The sequence below is a fragment of the Diuraphis noxia genome, unplaced genomic scaffold (assembly GCF_037042655.1).
Source record: "Diuraphis noxia isolate RWA-SAM2 unplaced genomic scaffold, SU_Dnox_SAM2 contig0001, whole genome shotgun sequence".
NCBI classification, from domain to species: Eukaryota; Metazoa; Arthropoda; class Insecta; order Hemiptera; family Aphididae; genus Diuraphis; species Diuraphis noxia.
In genome coordinates, this window is record NW_028301711.1 from 25,249,454 (window position 1) to 25,269,246 (window position 19,793).

General features: G+C 31.9%; 1 protein-coding gene and 1 pseudogene across 1 annotated transcript in view; one reads left to right on the forward strand and one right to left on the reverse strand.

Annotated features, from left to right (window-relative positions):
• Nucleotides 1-19,793, reverse strand: part of LOC149060369 (limbic system-associated membrane protein-like) — a 589,994-nt gene that overhangs the window by 442,252 nt on the left and 127,949 nt on the right. The window lies entirely within an intron of this gene.
• LOC107173543 (uncharacterized) lies at nt 1,143-3,846 on the forward strand (annotated as a pseudogene).

Here is a 19,793-nt window from a genome sequence, read left to right on the forward strand (position 1 = left end):
GGGATAGGTGTTGAGTGTTTGGACGCTAATAATTTATCATTAAGAGATAGTTTATTTGGGTTTGAATTTAAGTTGCCCGATGTTGTAGGCATGTTTGTGGTGATTGCGAATGAACGCAATTTAATATCGTAATTGATTTTAATTAGGAAGATAGCTAATCGCGCTTAATAAAATCATATTACCAGTTTATCGTAGATCAAAGTAGGAACACTTCTAACGGTAGATAAAAATGCGGTTGCGATAAGGCTACACACGTGTTGCTCGGTCGGGAGTCAAACACGAACTGCACAATTTTTTTTTTTTTTTTTTTTTTTTTTTTTTATAAGCACAATTTTTTTATAAGCGTTTATAGTTCAAATTTTTACGAAATCTGTCGAAAACGTGAAAATTTGCAAGTAATTTTGAAGTTGAAAAATCATAAAATTTTTTGTGTTTATAACTAAAGATTAAAATTACAACACTAAGTTTTCCATAAGTATTCCTTCAAGTAGCTATAGAGAAAACTCGAAACATCATTTACGAAACATTTTAAGTGCGTTTGAATTTTAAATTTTTACGAAATAGCGTAACGATAACGATTTATCCTGAAACGATATTAAATATTTGTGATTATTCAAAAAGTATAAGTCGTATTTTATTTTCAAAATATTTTGAATTTTTTCAAAATATTCATAGACAACTGAAATTTTCAATTTTTCTGAAATTAGCTTTGAGTTTTATACAATTATATACTTATAAATATTTATTTTTGAAGTGTCGATAAAATTTCTTTGGCCCTATCAAAATACTTGAAAATTTACTACAAATCCAAACCGAACCTAACCACTAATTCTATTCGCTGTCGTTTTATCGACTGATAATATTAAGTTTGTGATTTTACGTGTGTGTGGTAAGCTGGTAATAAAATAAATAAAAATTTTAGCAGTTGCGGTTATCGACATTCGAAAATAATCAGCTGGTCTGTGATTGGTATCCAGGCAGCGAAACTAGATGACTGACTTTTTTCTCGAACAGCCAAATAACAACACCGCTTCTATACGTCATCGTCGTCATACATGTTGTTATTATTATTATGATTAATATTATTTCGCGTGGTGCGATAACGTCGTTACACCGCAGCAATCCGTCTGTTTTGGACAGTCATGAACCGGAAACGTATTCACCGGTACCGTATCCCTAGTCACTCTTTTCAAACGCTGTTCACCACCACCACCACGGCTATATTGGTCACCGCCGCTATCGTGTTGGCGATACTATCGCCGACGGTTTACAGCAGAGTATACCAGCCAACACACAAGTTGCAGTCGTCTTGCGCGACCATCGTTCCCCGACAAACAGTTGCCGTTTCGCGGCACTTCCGGTCAACGAAGACACACGTCACCACAGGCACAGACAGTGAATATAGCCGATCTATGACCACAATGCACCATCGAAAACGGCGCTACGTTGCCAGACTAATAGGTTATCCCCAACCGCAATTATATAGTTATTTACTTAAGGTTGTGTCAGAGGCTCCTAAACTGTACACAGTAGTATATATATATATATATTTCACAGTAATCAAATAATTAATACTGTATTGTATTTTATAAAAAATATGTAATAAATGCTTAAAACCGGTGGCGCCCAGACAGGTTAGCAAGTAAGGCAACTGCATGTGTTCTTGAGTACCTATATCAGAAAAAAAGTCCTCAGTGGCCCGGTAAAAAAGTCTCACGGAAAGAGTCTCTAAATTAATATTAAATTTAAATTCAGTCTTTTATCACACATGTATTTATATAGGTACATAGGTCAAAGGTAATTCATTTTGCATAATTTATTAAAAATAATTAACAAACAACTACATTAAATAGGACAAATAGGTACCTAGCTTTCTAGGATTAAAAATTATGCTCATATATTCACGAAAGAACATAAAAACAAGATTATTATTCTCTACAACTCTACATAGTTATCTAGATATTTTCCTTCAGTTTTATTGATACTTACAAAAAATGAAAATATATATATATATATATGTAATAGAAGATTTAAATTTAGTCTTTTATCGTATATATAAGTATTTATAAATATAATTGCATGTTAAATTTATTAAATTATATAAAAATATATATAATATAAAATACGTTATAAAATATTATTAAAAAAATATTAAAATGTATTTATTTTGATACATGTCTTTCGTAAAATAATTAAAAATTGAATAAAATATGTTTTATAATTTTATAATTTAAAAAAATAGGGGAACTTTTTTTCCGTTTACCGTTCTCAAGGGGAAGTGGGTGTTCTTCAGGATTTACAAGGAAGTTTATAAATGTATAACATAAACTATAGTCTATAATATACAATAATTAATTTCCTTGAACTACAGTGAATAATAAGTGAAAATATTTTTCATAAATAAAACATTGGGTGGGTGGGTGACTAAAATATTTTAACTGCATGTGCTCTTAAAATACCTCTGTGCGCCACTGCTTAAAACCTCAATATAAAAAATATTATCTTAACCAATAGTTTAGGAATCTCTGTTTTATCGTAACTAGTTTTTTTTTTTTTTTTTAATCCTGCAGTGCAATGATTTATCTTATCGATCCAACTATGTAATATAATAGATACGAGATTGCAGTATGACACTATCGTCATAATTTCATACTCCTCTTCGTTGATGTAGTGATGATTTTTCACCATTTATTTTAATTTTAATACTTTAACGTTAAATTGTCTTATTCTTATATTATATTAAATTAATATTTAATAATTAACGATGTCATTAGGCACATCGATATATAGTAGTATATAAATGGTTGTAAATACTACATATTTCTATGTGTAATTTAAACCTATAAAACTAATACTAAAATTTCGATCGTCACAGGTGAAACCGTTACAATGGGTCAGTCAGCAAACAATACGTCAAACCATACCCGTTGCTACAAGGTTAAGTTCACCACGCCTATACCGACTACCAAACGTTGGTCACCGATACTGAAAACATACCCCAGTTTTCCGGTGACGAATATCACGGTGGCCAGTGTCATCACGACCAAAGTTACTAAGATAACCAAGGTAACCAAAGCTTCGACAACAACTGAAACTACTACCGAACCACCTGAAGAAACCCAAGATACCGAAGAAAAATCATCGAATGAAGAAACCAGCTCAAACGAAGAAGATGCTAGTACAGAAGAACCTGTATCTACAAAAGAAACTTCAAGTACTGAAGAAACGACCAATTTAGAAGAAACGACTTTGGTCGAAGACACAACCACTAAGAAAAAAACGAAAAAGACAACCAATGAATCAGCAAAAACCGAAAAACCTAGTATTACTACTGTTAAGTCTAGCAATCCTACAGAAAAAGCGAGCAAAACCACTGAAAAATCGAGCAAGGCGGCTGGAAAACCGAGTAAAACGACGAAAAAAATGACTAAGACTACAGAAGCATACGATGAGGTAGTGACGTGCTCGGAAGACCCCTCGTGCGACGAGGAACCTTCGTGCCTCGACGACGAAGTGACGTCTGCGAAACCGAAAAAGACGATTAAGCCTCCACCGGTTAAGAAATCGACGGGAGTTATAAAACCAAAAAATCGGTCAAAAAAGCTACAACTGGATAGCAGGAGACTGCCACCGACCATAGTGCATTATCGATCGTCACCGTCGTCGGCTATAATAACATTGGACGATTCGTTGTGGTCCGACGATGGACTTAACTATGAATCACCGTGATCAGACCTAACTGAGGGGAGTAAATCGCCGCCACCACAGACAGATCGAAAACACGGCTTGACCCAGGTGGTATCGATTCAGCGTCCAATCGGTCGATCAAGATCTTCGACACGTTAACTGTACAATCCTATACAGTGATAGTTTTATTTATTACATAACATATTGTGTATCGTATAATATTATAAGCCTGCAAGAGGTCACTGTTGTACACATCTCGCGAATAACGATCGAAAACTCCGTACCAAATTAATTTTGTCCGATAGTGGTTTTTTCTCTCTGTTACAAATCCTAAATGATCTTCTACTGTATTTTCTTAGTGCCAGAAAATCTGTTATGATCGGTGTTTTTTTTTCAAGTTTTTGAAACGTTATTTTCATAAAAAGATTTTTGAAATGTTTTAAATACAGTAGTCGGAGAATAAATGTTGAATATATTATAACAATTACTAATTACTAATGAATAAAATTAAAAAAAAAAAAACAATAGAGACAAATTTCAATAGTTTATTTTAATATTATAACAATAATAATAATATAGTCGTTAACGAATATTGTTCGCTGTAATTTGATAATAAATTCTAAAGACTTGGATACGTACGTACGTAAAAATATCTTAAACACTATTAATGAACAAACCTCATAACATCGGTCTGTTTGTCAAACATTTTTGGAAACAAACGGCTGAAACGATTTCAGACGACGAATATTGGTAAATAATATGTTAACGCTAAATATGACGCGGCAGTCGTATGATTTTATTCACGTTTACTTGTTTTAAATGCTTTTGTTCCGTGTACGTCGTGCGCCGAACGACGGACAGAGCCGAATTGAAAAAAAATCAATTTCATTACGCAAAATTATTTCGTGTTACCAGACCAATATCATATCATTTGGAGAACGCTTCGTTATAGAATCGTATCGTAATGATATCTATGCAATCTCCACCGATGGCGTGACGCACAAGAAGCCGCGAGCAGTCATGTATATTTTTGACAATTATCATTTCGATCCGTAATCTGAGTATATATTACAACATAATAATAATATATCCAGATTCTTCATCTAGCTGATATTTTATCATTTTTCGATGCCAGTCTGTTTCTTTTCCACGGTATTGTGATATGTTATTATAAAATATTTATCCTCGTGCGGTCCGACCGCCGCCGTCTCTGAGATTTGGATATAACGCACGTTACTATTATTATTAATGACACTCGCCGAGCACAATATATTTCACCTACCTATATTGTACTGTATTTAAGAAATATAATAATATGACCGTCACAGAGAAACACACACGGTCGTGCGCACCCGCACACGTATTATTACGCAATGTATTTTACATCGTTGGCTATTATAATAAATCCTCCGCCGGGAAATTGTCGCGGGATTTTTGTTCTTAATATTATATGGGTCACACCCGGGCGTGGGGGTGCTAACGAGTTTAGGGAAATGAGCTCCTCCGGGTTTTCGCGCGCCATATACACGTTTAAATGAACAATATGTAAAATACATGTTAATGAACACGCGTGCTCACACACACACACATATATATATATTATATATAGTATACTATACATGGCTGTTATAACGCTCACATGAAACGAACGTTATAATATATTATAATATAATATATAAGCGGGTGTGTGTGTGTGTTTGTACATACGAATATATATTATTATTATGCGATGACAGAGTACCTATACCGTATTTACGTCGTCGGACTTCAGGTGTATACCCACACGGCCACACATCAATCCTTACACGTATATATATACTACACGTATATGTTTATATACATATGTGACTAATCAAATACATTGCACGCGATCGAAACCACGTATATTATACGTTATAGGTAGAGGTGTACGATATATCATTGTAATTTTGTTAATATGTGCGCACTAACCAACTTCTGTGCATGCGTGTGTACCACACATATGTGTAGGAATATATATCCACCGTCGATCCGCTTTGCGGTAAAGCTCATTTTGAATTCTACTCTGAATTACGTATATAATATTATGAGCGTAATAATAATAACGATATAATAATAATACACATATCGATGTCACCGGCGTTGAAGGTCGTAACGCCATCTTTAAAACTATTCGTGACATCAGTAAGTTCTTAAAGACATATTTGTTTGCTAATAAGCCTAATAATATATTAGTACTTTTTGTTTAGACTGTTTAGTTCACTGCAGCCACCAAGGAAACTGTAATTTTCTCTTATATATAACATGAAACGTCATCAGATATCCGAGAAAGCTGAAAAAACATGTAGTATAACGTCCTTTATAGAATTTTTACCCTACTTTCAAAAAATAACTCCTATTCAAGCCTCCATAAAAACCATTGACAAAGTAATATGGTCATATTTTCATTGTTATAAATATTTTTGAGGAGAAATAGCAAACTGGGAACCTAGGTACTTAGAATAATTTCTTAATACAATAAAATTGGTAACAATTTGGTTAGAAGAAAAAATTTAAATTTTCCATAAACTGCCATCTGTAGCCAGTTATTGTTATAATTTAATAGAAATTAAAATAGAAAAAAATGTACAGCAAAAATTAACCATTGACTTGTACAATAAACAGATATACATAATATAATATATAAATATACAAGAAAGAACAAAAATATTTTTCTAATATTTCATGTCATGAAGTCGTATAGTAACGTTTCTTTGGACAAAGCGATAATTTTTTATTTTTTCATTTGATACTAAACTTGCCTATAACTACATAATTTAAAAATATCGGTCACCCACCTGACTATAATAAATTATTATTAATAATATTATTATGTAGGTAGTTACATACTATATGACTTATGCTCTTTTTAGTTTTTACGCATATTTTTTTCTTCAAATTAGCAACATATATATATAGAGTGATTTTTTATTGTACCTACATATATATAATATATATATTAACCAAAAAGTCAATTCGTTGCCTTTTTTTCATTTCAACGGTTTTTTGTATACCAAACTTTTATTGCAACGTGAATAATAAAAATAGTAAATAATAAAAAATAAAAATAAAACCATCCGTTTTTACAACCAACAATAATTATTAAATTATTCGATCGGCCGGCGATTGGACGAAATAAAAAAAAAAAGCAACAACATAATAATATTATTGTAATATCTGTGCCATCCAAACATGGTTATTTTTGTGAAGTGATATTATATCAGTGTTCGCGCGGGAAAATTGTTTATGGTTCAGCATGTGCGATAATCATCGTGGCCGGCGGATAATTGGTGTCGGGACCAGCGTATGATTTACGAGCCTAGTTACACCGTCGGCTTGTATAATATTTTAATGGAAAAAAAGTTTACGAAATCTATCAACAACAAAACTATGTGTCGGTGCAGAGAATTAACGAGCATGTAAACATCATCACGCACTAAACAAAACATCGGGACACGTTAATAGTGCATAGCCAACAATAGTAAACAACATTCTAGGTATAATACTTCGTATCAATTTCATGCACTTTTTTTTTTCAAGCTGACAATCAATTGCACACGTCCGGTGTCAAAATTCATTTAATATCTCAAAATGCTTAAAAGCTTTAGGTCGCCAAGAACCGAGGAAACAGACTCCCACAACATTTTATTATATTTAGTTATATCTCTATAATATATACGACAACTATGCGCGCTTTTTATCCCGGAAAACCCTTTTCGAGGAAGTAAAAGTACTTCAAAAGTTTTATATTATATTTATATATAAATAGTAAGTTATTTGTGCTTTTATCTCTTTCGTATTGTAGGCGTGTATAATATAAAATATTTTGAAGTCAATTCAACCGTGTACATTTCGTTCAAACATCATAACTTACTATAATATAATAAGTATAATAATTCCATTTAAGATTTTAACTCAGTATAGGTAGACATAATAATATTTCATACACTTTTGTCGTAGTATTAAACCAATAAAAAGCGTATTATGCCAACTGTCATTTTAATTACAGCCTGCAAACGAACATAAACCAAATAGTATTGTACAAGACAATTATGATATCGTTATTATCAATATATGCCGTAGATACATTTCTATAATACGTCGGTAAAAAAAAAAAAAAAACCATCAGACAATATCGACGACAGACCAACTCCGGGAAATCGACCAAAAATCGCGGGACAGACTTGGACGGTTGCACCCTGCGCGGTCAGCATAATATATCGCAATAATATTGCTGTTTGTCATCGTCGCCGACTACAGCTGCTGCTGTTATTCGTGATGCGTGTATATGTTATGATTATCGAATAATGATAATCGTAAAAATAACAATGAAAATCGAAATAACAATTAATACCGTCTGAGCACAATATTATTGTTGATGTGGCTATATAATATAGCACTGCCGACGGATCATCGCCGGCCGTTTGCAGCGGTCTGACGATTGATTGATCGTGTACGGAATGACGTCGCGGTTTTTCGTACGATTTCGCGGGACCGGCGACTACGGACTGTTTTTCGAAATCGTCGCGGGTGAACGGAAAAATAGGCCCGTTCGCATAAATTATAATAACTACGTTTTATCGAAACGTTATTTTGAGCGCTAATCCGCCACCCCCACCGCGATTTCAGTAATAATAATTATATTATATATTATACGGAAACGCGAGTTCCGTCACGGCCGAAGCCGATCGTATATATATATTATAATAATAATATTTAACAATAACGCCACACTGTCGGAAATGCATAATATAACACCGCTGCAGTCATATATATATATATAAGTGTATACAGGGCGGGAGGGTAGCGTACAGTTTTCCCTGCTCGTTTACCCTTACAGTTTGACCGTGAAAAAGCACCGGGACACTTTGTATATATGCAGCGTCGTCGGTTTAGCCGTCGTAGCGTCCATCAACGAACATGATTTTTATGCAGCGTATAGGGTGGAAAACGCAAGATCATCCCCCAAAGTCTGGTTTTCAGTCTGCAGCGCTCGATATCACTGCGTTTAATACATAGTATCATATCCGTGTACCTTATATTATATTATATGTTCTACCGTTTTATGAGCAACCCGAGAGTCATCCACGGTCTGCTGTGACTCACGCACCGCAATGACTTGGAAGTTTTTATCCCTCGCCGTCGATGCAAAACGCCGAATATTTTAAGCGCGTGTCAATTATAAAATTTTGTTTTTGCGCGTGTTGACGATCACGAAACGAAAAAATAGTCAGAAATTACTGAATTAAACCGAACAGACAATAGGTATACATGATAGTTATGTCTGGCACATTGGTCAGTGTCACTAATTAATTTTGCGCGCTGGTAACTCGTGGAAATTGAAACGAGCTATATAGTATTATATTTTTAAGAATATTGACAAAGTCGACACCAAAATTTATTACTATTCCAAGAACTACCTACACTTTAATCGTAAAATAAGAACTTTTTCGCTTCTTTTATTAGTTGTTTACAAAATTATGGAGCGTGGCACATAATTTATAGTGGATATATTAAAGCTCCACTCTGGTGTACTTGCACTTGGCATTAGAAATTGATTGATCCGTGGTAGTCATCAGAACTGAACGCTGTTATAGTATTGAGCATACGAGGTCTAACGCTAAGACGTATCCGAACAATAATGTTTGATATACACACTATTCGAATGTCATTCAATGACACTTTTAAAGTATAATTTTAATTCTTCTCAAGCGATTGACTTTGTTGCAACAAAAACAAAGACATGCATTTAAATTGTCTAGGTATATTTCTAACTGATATCAGTTCGGTGAAAACCACCACGTTGTGTCTGTATAACCGCGGAATATCTAAAGAAATCCCATCATTGGGCAAAATACCGTAAATAGGTTAGGTATATGATATTTTAATAAAAGTTCAATTTATTAAATTCTACAAAGATACTAAAATAATGATCGATTTTGAGTACCTACTTATTGTTAACATAAAGAAATGATCATGGACAAAATCTAAAACTGTAAAATTCATAATATGGGTTAGCACATTGTTTAATTCACCAAAACACAAAACAAAAAAAATGTGTTAAACGTCAAAGAAACAACATCATCTTACATACCACACGAACGTCATAAACAAGTTATGTCCGGTGACACAATATTTATTTTTAGGTCTCGAGGCCAAAATAATACGTCAGATATTATAATATAGGTAATATAAAACATAGTCACAATAAAAAATATGATTTCTAATACAGCATGTGTCTAATATTATTATAAGAACATAATAATAATTGTAATATTTGACAAAACGCATAATTATTTTCATATTTGATATTCATAGGTACAGGTTCGAAGACACGCCTGATTGCAGTAGTCGTTGAATATTTCTCGGCGAAAGATGTAAAATATAACGACCATGTGTCTTCGGGTTTGCGATACGATTCGACATAATAGGCGTATTGTAACATAGGTATAAGGAAACGGCCAACGATCGACGATGATCGTGTACCGTCATTTACGAACGCTGTCCCAGTGAACCGAATAGTCGCAGATATGTACAAAATAATAAGCACATAATATATGTGCAAACGGCCGTATCGTCGAAACAAAATCAAACGGTTGTAAAGCCACCTCACATAGAACGGTCGCGATTGACTCGTTTTTTGATTCCCCCCCCCTCCCACAAAGGGGACAGGAAACTCAACACACGCTATTTCGAAAATGACGACGAGAATAGATACGACAAGATACGACCGATGACGGTATAGGTCCGTAAAAACGACGTGCAATGTGTAGCAGGTGATAACTGCACACGAGCCGCATCAAATAATAATATTTTATTAGGTATATATTACGAAAATCATTACCGTTTCCGTGTGTACGCTGTTACTGGAAAACTGTATTCTACAGCGTATTCAAAACTCTAGGGAATACGAAATATAACTAAAAAATTTGTGGTAGCATAGACAAGTTTTTTAATTGGTTTGGGTGGAGGGAGGGAGGTATTGTAATACACAAGTCTTTTGTATCGGATAAAAGGTATATGCTTGATTATTAACCGATTAATAACCTATGTATTTCGACATAGCGTATAATGCATATTATTGAGCAGTGAGCACCATCAAAAATTGGCGTTTGACATATCATGGTCATTACAATTTATCACCTTAGTTTAACAGATATGTTTGTTAAACAATTTTTTTATAAGAAATGGGTTCCTACTTTAACTTTTAGATCTGAAGCTGGGATCATATTCTCACCATATTACCATCCCCGCCACCATCAGATTTTTTGTCGTCTCTAACATCCAAATTACAATGTAGTATTGTCGAAACTAAATCGATATTGAATAATTGTGCATAATATCATTTAGTACGTCATATTATATTGTGTACAACGTATGTCTTCAACCAATACAGACGCAGATGACGAGATTTTCATTAAAAATTATAATGATTTATTTTGTTTTTCATTTTTTCGGATGCGCGTTACATTATTATTATTATTAGGTATAATTATTATGGTTAACTAGCAATAATAATTATGCGCACGTATACAGGCGAATAATACAAACAACATGATATCATATTATTAGTAACACCATTAATAGTTCGTGAGATGTCAGAACGCTCACTTACAAGCACTAATATTGTCAGAATGGTGTTAAATATTACATTGATTGTATACATAATATGTAGACAGGAATATGATTGCAATATTATACGGAGGTAAGTAAACAATATATTATAATATTACATTTATCCTTAGTTAATATAATACCAATATAACGTAGGATTCACCATGGAAATACCTTGAACTGGCAACTAGTTTAAGTGTGTCGCTTTAACGCAATAATAACACGTTGACTGCCATGCGGCATGCAGCCGTCGGCGGCCTCAAGAATATTTATCATGGGTACGCCAAAGACATTTTTCAGTGTCATTATAAATTTGTATTTGTATATTTAGGTACTATTGAAATTGAAAAAAAATTAAAAATACAAAAAAAAAAAATGTTAAAATTATATTTTACATCAAAAAAATTGCAATTATTCCCACCACGCCACAGCGAATTTTCAAGATATATTGTAGCGCCACGGAGAAGTTAATAATATTAATTCAAATTAATTTACGGCAGCCCGCAACCGTATGGCCTCCTACGAATGATATAGCGCAGCAACCGGCGGTCTAAAAATTATCAATACCTACCTAATTATTATTATACGGACGCCGGCGGCCGCATGGCAGTCATGCAAATATGATAATACAGATAATTTTAATATATTCTCAAAATACTTATAATTTTGGTCAACTAATTTTTTTTCTGTGTACAAAATAAATTTTAAGGTCAATGTTAACGATAAGTTGTAAGGTAATTAATATATGCGCAAACCCATCAGGTGATGACGTGCAGGTTTTGTTGAAATTATTCGAAATTATTTTTCTTGTATTGTATTGTGTTACGGCTGACCTAACTTCATGTTGTATTTAGATATATGTATCTTCCGTAAATGCTACATCAAAAGTCAAAAATACTAAACGTCTAAATAAAATAAATAAAATATATTCACCAATTAGGGATTAAGATAATAAGATAAGTACTGACATTTTACAAACCACAAACGAGGTTAAAATAATACAAACACAAACAAATAACGTTTGCTGCAAAAAATAAACCATCAATATCGGTAGGTATATGCCATGACCTAATTACCATTAATTATTTCACGAGAAACAATGCATGACCAAAATAATGATAGTAATAAGTTGTTATAACAAAATATATGAGTTTTCTTTCTCCGATAAGACCCGGGAAACTTATAATATTTTACTTAAACCAATATACACACAACGCATAAATACGTATTATGTTCCACCGAAAAAAAAGTAATCTCGTACGCTATAAATGAAAAATATTTTTACAATATGAAATATAAAACATTATTATAATACACCGATAGTAAGTTATGTAGGCACTAGACCTTTTATGCAAATTGCTATAATTTTATTAAAACATATTTCATGTGCACTTCAGCACCATACACATAAACACACACGCACGCGCGTGCATATCCGGAAATTCGATTGAAGTAATATAAATAACAACCATAAAATATAATAGTATTACGCTTTATATACCGGTACACATCTCAAGAATACAACTGTACTAAGTTTCACATAAAAACAAAATATTAGTTGTAAGCACCATGTAACTACAATAAATAAAACGTTTGAATTCATGTTCAAATAAATATATAGTTTTGCTGCAACATTCTTATTGTGATCAAGATTTTGGATTTGTATAATATTATAATAATGTTATTGCGAGTTTTATCTGTACACAATTGAACTTAATTTACGCAAATCGCCGATAAAAAAAATCTACCGAAATCAAGAGAAATACAGAAAAAACTAAATAGCAGTAGATAATCGTTTTACACAATTTTGATATTGAGCAATTTATTTTACACCACCATAGTAAATAAGTAGGGACCATGGGCGACGGGCGTAGGTAGGAAATATTTTCGGAGGGGGTTTTTGTCTAAATCTATATTAATATGATAAAATTAGGAATCATTTATTTGTATGTATTAAATAATATAATTATAATTATAATTATTTATAATATAAATACAATAATATTTTGTCCATATCATTTACAAATTTTAAAATATTAAAAAAAATTATAAGATAAAACTTTGTTTTCTTGGTTGAAGTTTAAAAATATTGATTACTTCTTCCGGATCAATATTAATTTCACGATGAACGCTTAGCGAAGCAAGTCCAGTTAATCGTTCATTTCCTGTCGAATTTCTCAAGTATGATTTAATACGTCGTAATGTTGAAAAAGTTCTTTCTGCAGTGGTAGTTGATACGGGAAGTGTAGAAATAATAGTTGACAATTGTTTTATATTTGGAAAAAAATCAGAATCATATTTTAAAAATGCTTCAAATGCTGAGGATGGCCTACAATCTTCTTTTTCTTTAACCCATTTGGATTTCCACAGTAAATATTCTGAATTAAACTGTTGATGATCCGAAAGTATTGTCTTGTAAAAATCCCATAAATTAAAAACATCTTTCTACCTACTAGGTACCTATACTAGGTACCCATATTATAATAACAACATAATTATTTAGCAAAATTATACTTATTACTAATTACTTATACTTTCCCTATAATCTATGAGAAATATACTATAGTACCAACTCAGAGATGGCATCGAGCCTTCTTCAACTCCTCAAAAAGACGAACCTGATCCCGAAAATATAACATATTTATACACATAACTTATATCATATGTAATTACATGTAATATCTACATGTTTAAAATACTCAGTATAAGACTTTAATTTCAATGTATAGTTAGAAACAACGGTGACTTAAGAAGTTAAGATATATAAATAAGTAGTAGTAATAAAAATAAAAAAGCAAATGTGTACTTAGTATCATTAATTTTAACCTTATACCTACTGTATGATGACGTTTTAAAAACCAAAATTTAAACTAAAAACAGCCTAAAGATTAAATACTGAAACGCTAAATCGGAAGCGATTACGGAAAGGTCTCAATAATCCCCTAAGCTCGAAATATTGACTTTCACCATATAAATTCATTTCATATACATTGTAATATTAAGTATATATACATATTATATCACACAATTATTTATTATCGAATACAGAGGCACAGAATCACGTCACTCATTATAATTCTCGGAGCGCGTTGTGTTTAAATCGCGTCTATATAATGACATGGTGTCTCGTTAAATACAATAATAATATATTCACAAGATAAGTAGTGGTCGGAAAATTTTAGTTCGTTGCGCATGTAACCACGGTAACGTCATCGGTTAAATAATAATTTCGTGTACGGATTATAATATATATGTGCTTCATGTACAGCGTACCTATCACGTGCATGGGTCTAGTTTGATTAACAAAAAGAAGAAATCTCGGAAGATAACGATAATCGTAATAATATAAATTATAATATTATCATATAAGTATGACAACGCGTGTTAATTATACTCGCGAGGTGCTCGTCTACAACTATGACAGCGTTCCGGACTTCAGGTAGAGTTTTTTTGGAAAAAATTTAAAAGTAAAAAACAATAATATAATATTTTGAATGGGACAGATAATAGCGACCCGTGTCATACAAAATATTATGTGCAAGTGGTCGGCCGAATAAAGCGCTACGATAATAGTTAGTCTACGCCCACACAGCATACAATAGGTAGGTACCTACTATACACCAAGTATTTTTCATATAGGCTGATTCACAAATCATGCTGATCACTTTTATCCTTAAATATTGCATTTATTCAAACTATAAAGATTGTAATTGTTAACAGATATACTTTCTATATTTACAACATGTGAAGTTTGAACGAGTACCTAGTTTTTAAAGCATTAAACTTCATGGACTAAAGATAATAATGCTGAATAATGGTTTTACATAAAATTAATGAAACATAATATAACCTCAGTCATTTTCTTAAAAACACAAATATTTGTTTAATATTTACGATTTTAACTTTCAAAAAATCATATCCCTAAATTTAAAACATATAACTCAGTGCTTAAATCAATAATTCAGAATTTACTGGTTCAAACTTTGATTTATATAAATTATGTAACATAACCAACATGTATTATTTGACAAAATTATCTTCCTAATATACAATATATTAAAAATTCCCTTTTAGTATAACTTTCCATTGTCGCATTTCAAAATATTTGACCTAACCTAACCACAAGACACTTTTTAAATTGCGTAAGAAGTATTTGAAAATATTAACGTCCTCTTGACGATACTTAACAATTACAAAAATCATAGTCTAAATAAATTCATTATTAAATAAAATATAATGGGAGAGACCATAATTGAGGTGAATCAGAATTATATATATATTATATACATATATATAATGTATATAGTATAATATAGTTACTTATGTATAAAGTATCGCACTTGAAATTCCATATAGAATTTCGGTAATGAAATATTATTCTTTTATGTTTCGATGACACGAACGTTCGTAAGCTATAGTAGTAGGTAGGTATATTATATTTTGAAGCAATCAATGAAATAAGCATTTCTTTCAAGAAAATGAAACTCTCGGTATAATCGGTTTCGGAGAGGATGAAAATATAATATACGATTTTGACTCGCCGGACAAATCCTCTAAATATATACGCAGCTTTTAAAATAGTGAGAAAAAAATCAAATACCAATATAATAATAATGATAATTTAATATTAAGTATCGAATGCTCTATGAGCACGCCTTGCAGCAGCAGTTCAAACGATATATATTGATATAAAATCAGTCGCGTCCATTTAAATAACACTACATATATATAATAAATATACGATTATTATTACTCCTGCTTGCCGTTTGGCTTAGATCGAATAATATTACTTCAATTCGTGTTTTATATTTTTTACTAAAAACATTGTACTAGACCACGCCTTTGCGAGATTCTGTCGCCGCTGATAGTTGTAATTATGTACACACATGAACAATAATAAATTATAATACTTTGATACACCCTGTGATTGAAACGATTTATTTTCGTATGAAGAGAGGGTGCAATAAATACAAGTATATCAAATTCGTCGCTAAACAGTCACGATGTACAATACCTATAATAATTATAACGGAAAATTAAAATGGTAAGCCAGAAAATGAGCCGTTTTTTGTTTTTGTCGAGACACATATTATACTATATATCCATATTTTACATTTTTCTACGATAAACGGACCTTATTTTTAAAATACAACTGTATTGTATAGAGTAGGTAATGTACTAATTTTTAAACGAATCTACGAAGTTATTATGTATATTATATAATGCGCATGAAAAGGATGACCTGTCGTGCATTGTATATCGTCACAAACATTATTGAAAGTTATTTTCTCGATTTCGGAGACTTTTCAGGACAGCGGAAACACTATCGTTGACAATGCACAAATGTTGCGCATATAATATTATAGCATATATAATAATATATGAACGATTTCATTCGTTCGACTTGAATGCGTTTCCGAGCACCTAAATCATCCGATACGTATATTATAACGTACAAAGTTGAAAATAAATCTCAGCTCCTGGTACTGTACGTTTGTATAACAACGATGACGCATAAATTAAAAAAATAAAAATATAAAATCTCCTCGACGATAACGAGATTTAGATGTAAATTTAAAAATGCATACAGTCGTCGTTTGTAAAGTTTCTCGGGGCTCCGATGCAAGTGAGTGACTCCACGCACCTCATTGTCTCCGTTGTCTGCAGCTATTATTTGGCTGCTATATATTATATATTATAAATCGTATTATTATTTATAATGCAACGGATCTGGGTCGAACAGCATAACACGAGTTTCATGAAATTTTAATATTCATGCACTATACTCTATTCGCAAAAATATAATTATGCAATTCTGTCGTGTACAAACTGCAGTGAGGTGTTTCACATCGCCGAATCCGCTGATGATTAATCGAGAACATAATATTATATTATTTTAGATCTAGTCAAATCGCATCATATACCGTAACGTCATATTATCATCGCGTATGTATATTAATAACAATTGCGAGTGGCCCTAAACTCCTGACATATCTATTAGGTATAAAAACAGTCGTATCATCGGTGTAGTTCGGATCAATATAATATTAGATAGTAATTAGGTAAAGCTCATGCAGTTTCTGTCATCAAAATGTATTATTTTCAATAGTTACATCCTAAACAGTTCGGAACTGTCCTGTTATAATCTATCAAAATGTTCAAAACGATGTGTAAAAAATAAAACGAAAAACACCCAAGTACCACTCACTTATAATAGGCACTAGATAAATGTAAAACATTATATTATTATATACCTACCAAATGGTTTGAGAATTTTGGGCAGTCGTTCCCGTTTTTTGTTATTTTATTTTATCGTCGCGTATAATATATATATGTAGGTACCTACGCGAAACAATATTATATCCCGTGTGGGCCTACCGTGCCGGAACGATGAAACATAAAAACCACGTGCGCGAAAACACGAGTCGGTTGTGGTGGGAGTGGTGGTGTGTACATGTTTATACTATATATATATATATATATATACGTATATGTAATATGTATACATCATTATACACACGTATATATAAATATATAAGACACAATATACGGCCTCTGTGGCGCAATAATTGCAGGCAAACGCGCGTTCGGCCGTGTTAACCGCGAAGGGTTCGAGCCCCAGACTCGAGTAGTTTTTTATTTAATTTATTATTTTTTTTCCCCATTGTTAGGATATTTTTTCCGAGCCATGAATCGGTGCAAAACGCGCGGCTCGATTGCTCTAAAAAATATATATATATGTAATGATAATGACGCCATGAAAACTAAACTAACGTCTACAGTTATTGGAGCTATTGCGTATCACGAACACCCACCCAAACGGGGCTGAGACTTAACCGCCAAGGGGCACTGTTAGAATTTTGATTAAAATGTATTAATTTTACCATCGAAAATACACACCGCGCACGCGTGAGAATTCAACTTTTAATAACAAGATCTATTTCCCTATCAAAATATCAACAAACGACCTCAAAACTGGCAAGCATTGAAATAGTTAATTAAACGGTGAATTAAAAATAAAAAAATAAAACACCGTAGAAAATTTGAAAGTCATAACTTGTGTTGGGGACTTAATACATTAAAATACATAATATCGCATTTATTATACGAAGGTTAACGTAAGATTGAGGTATTCTAATATAAAATAAAAAATAATATTATACCGTTATGGGCGTCGTTCAAAATTGTTTCACGTAGGTCACATACAATATAGGTCAAAATAGTGTTCACTTTTTTTTATTATTTGGCTCAGTCGGGGGCAGCCTGTTTTTAAAGGGTCGATGATATAATACCAATACCACACATATTTGATTGACAGTTTAGCGTCGAAGGTTGAAAACACAATGGGTACGTTTAGATAAATTTACTATAGTAAAAAATGAAACGGGATTCTATATAATTGAAAACTAAATCGATATACATCCACCCATACAGTATAGTTAATTAATTGGAAAATCAGTAACCCTAGTCAATGATCTTGTGTGAACATTTTAGTGTGGTTTTGTTTAGTGTAATATACGGCATAATATATTAATAATAGGTAGTAAAAGGGAGACCATTAGTCATATTAATATAAATAGGTATATACTAAAAAAAAAATGACCAAAAGTATATTTTGCACTATATCCTTAGCTAGGGTTAATGAATTTCCAATTAATCAACATACTACATTATGATATTAACTGCTACTGTAAGAAACCTAATTATATTCCGAAAATATTATGGTAAAATATATGAATTTAATTTTTTATTTAAGACAGCCCATTATAAGATCTGTGTACAATAAAAACAACTATAGCAATGGTTTCAATAATGTTCCCGTAAAATCCAATAAACCGATACTATATACACCTAATATTACAATGATTTCTTAAAATAACCTTAAACATGAAGTATCTGATGATACATAATATTATCATAGGCATATTATACTTAGTAATAAGCATATTGTACTCTGTAGTTTTAACCTAACGATTACGTCATATTATCATTAATTTACTGAAATCTGTGCCACACAAATAAATAGCGCATTGCGAAATAGAAATATAGCAATGAAGTTAATTCTAAAGGAACATATTATTATTTCCACTATTACTATTTTTATGCTTATCATCAACGATTCGGATTCTTTTAAAATATAATTTAAATCTGTCGATGTGTTTTCGAATTTTTATTTCTTCCGCAGCAGATTATGAGGAAAATACACGGGATTAGAAGTCAAGACTTATGTTTAAAAGTACGCAGTTTTGTTCGTCTCTGTTCCTCTATAATATCATATTATGAATAATACAAAATACTTGTTGAAAATATCGTTTCATCATATCAAACTAAATATTTAAAAAAAAAAAATCCCATTTAAATACCGCAACTTTGTTGTATTTAAGCATAATCTAACTAAAATGTATAATAAGAGCCACGAGTGTAATTATAAATTGTTATATATTCAGATATTGTAAAAAATAACAAGTTTCAAG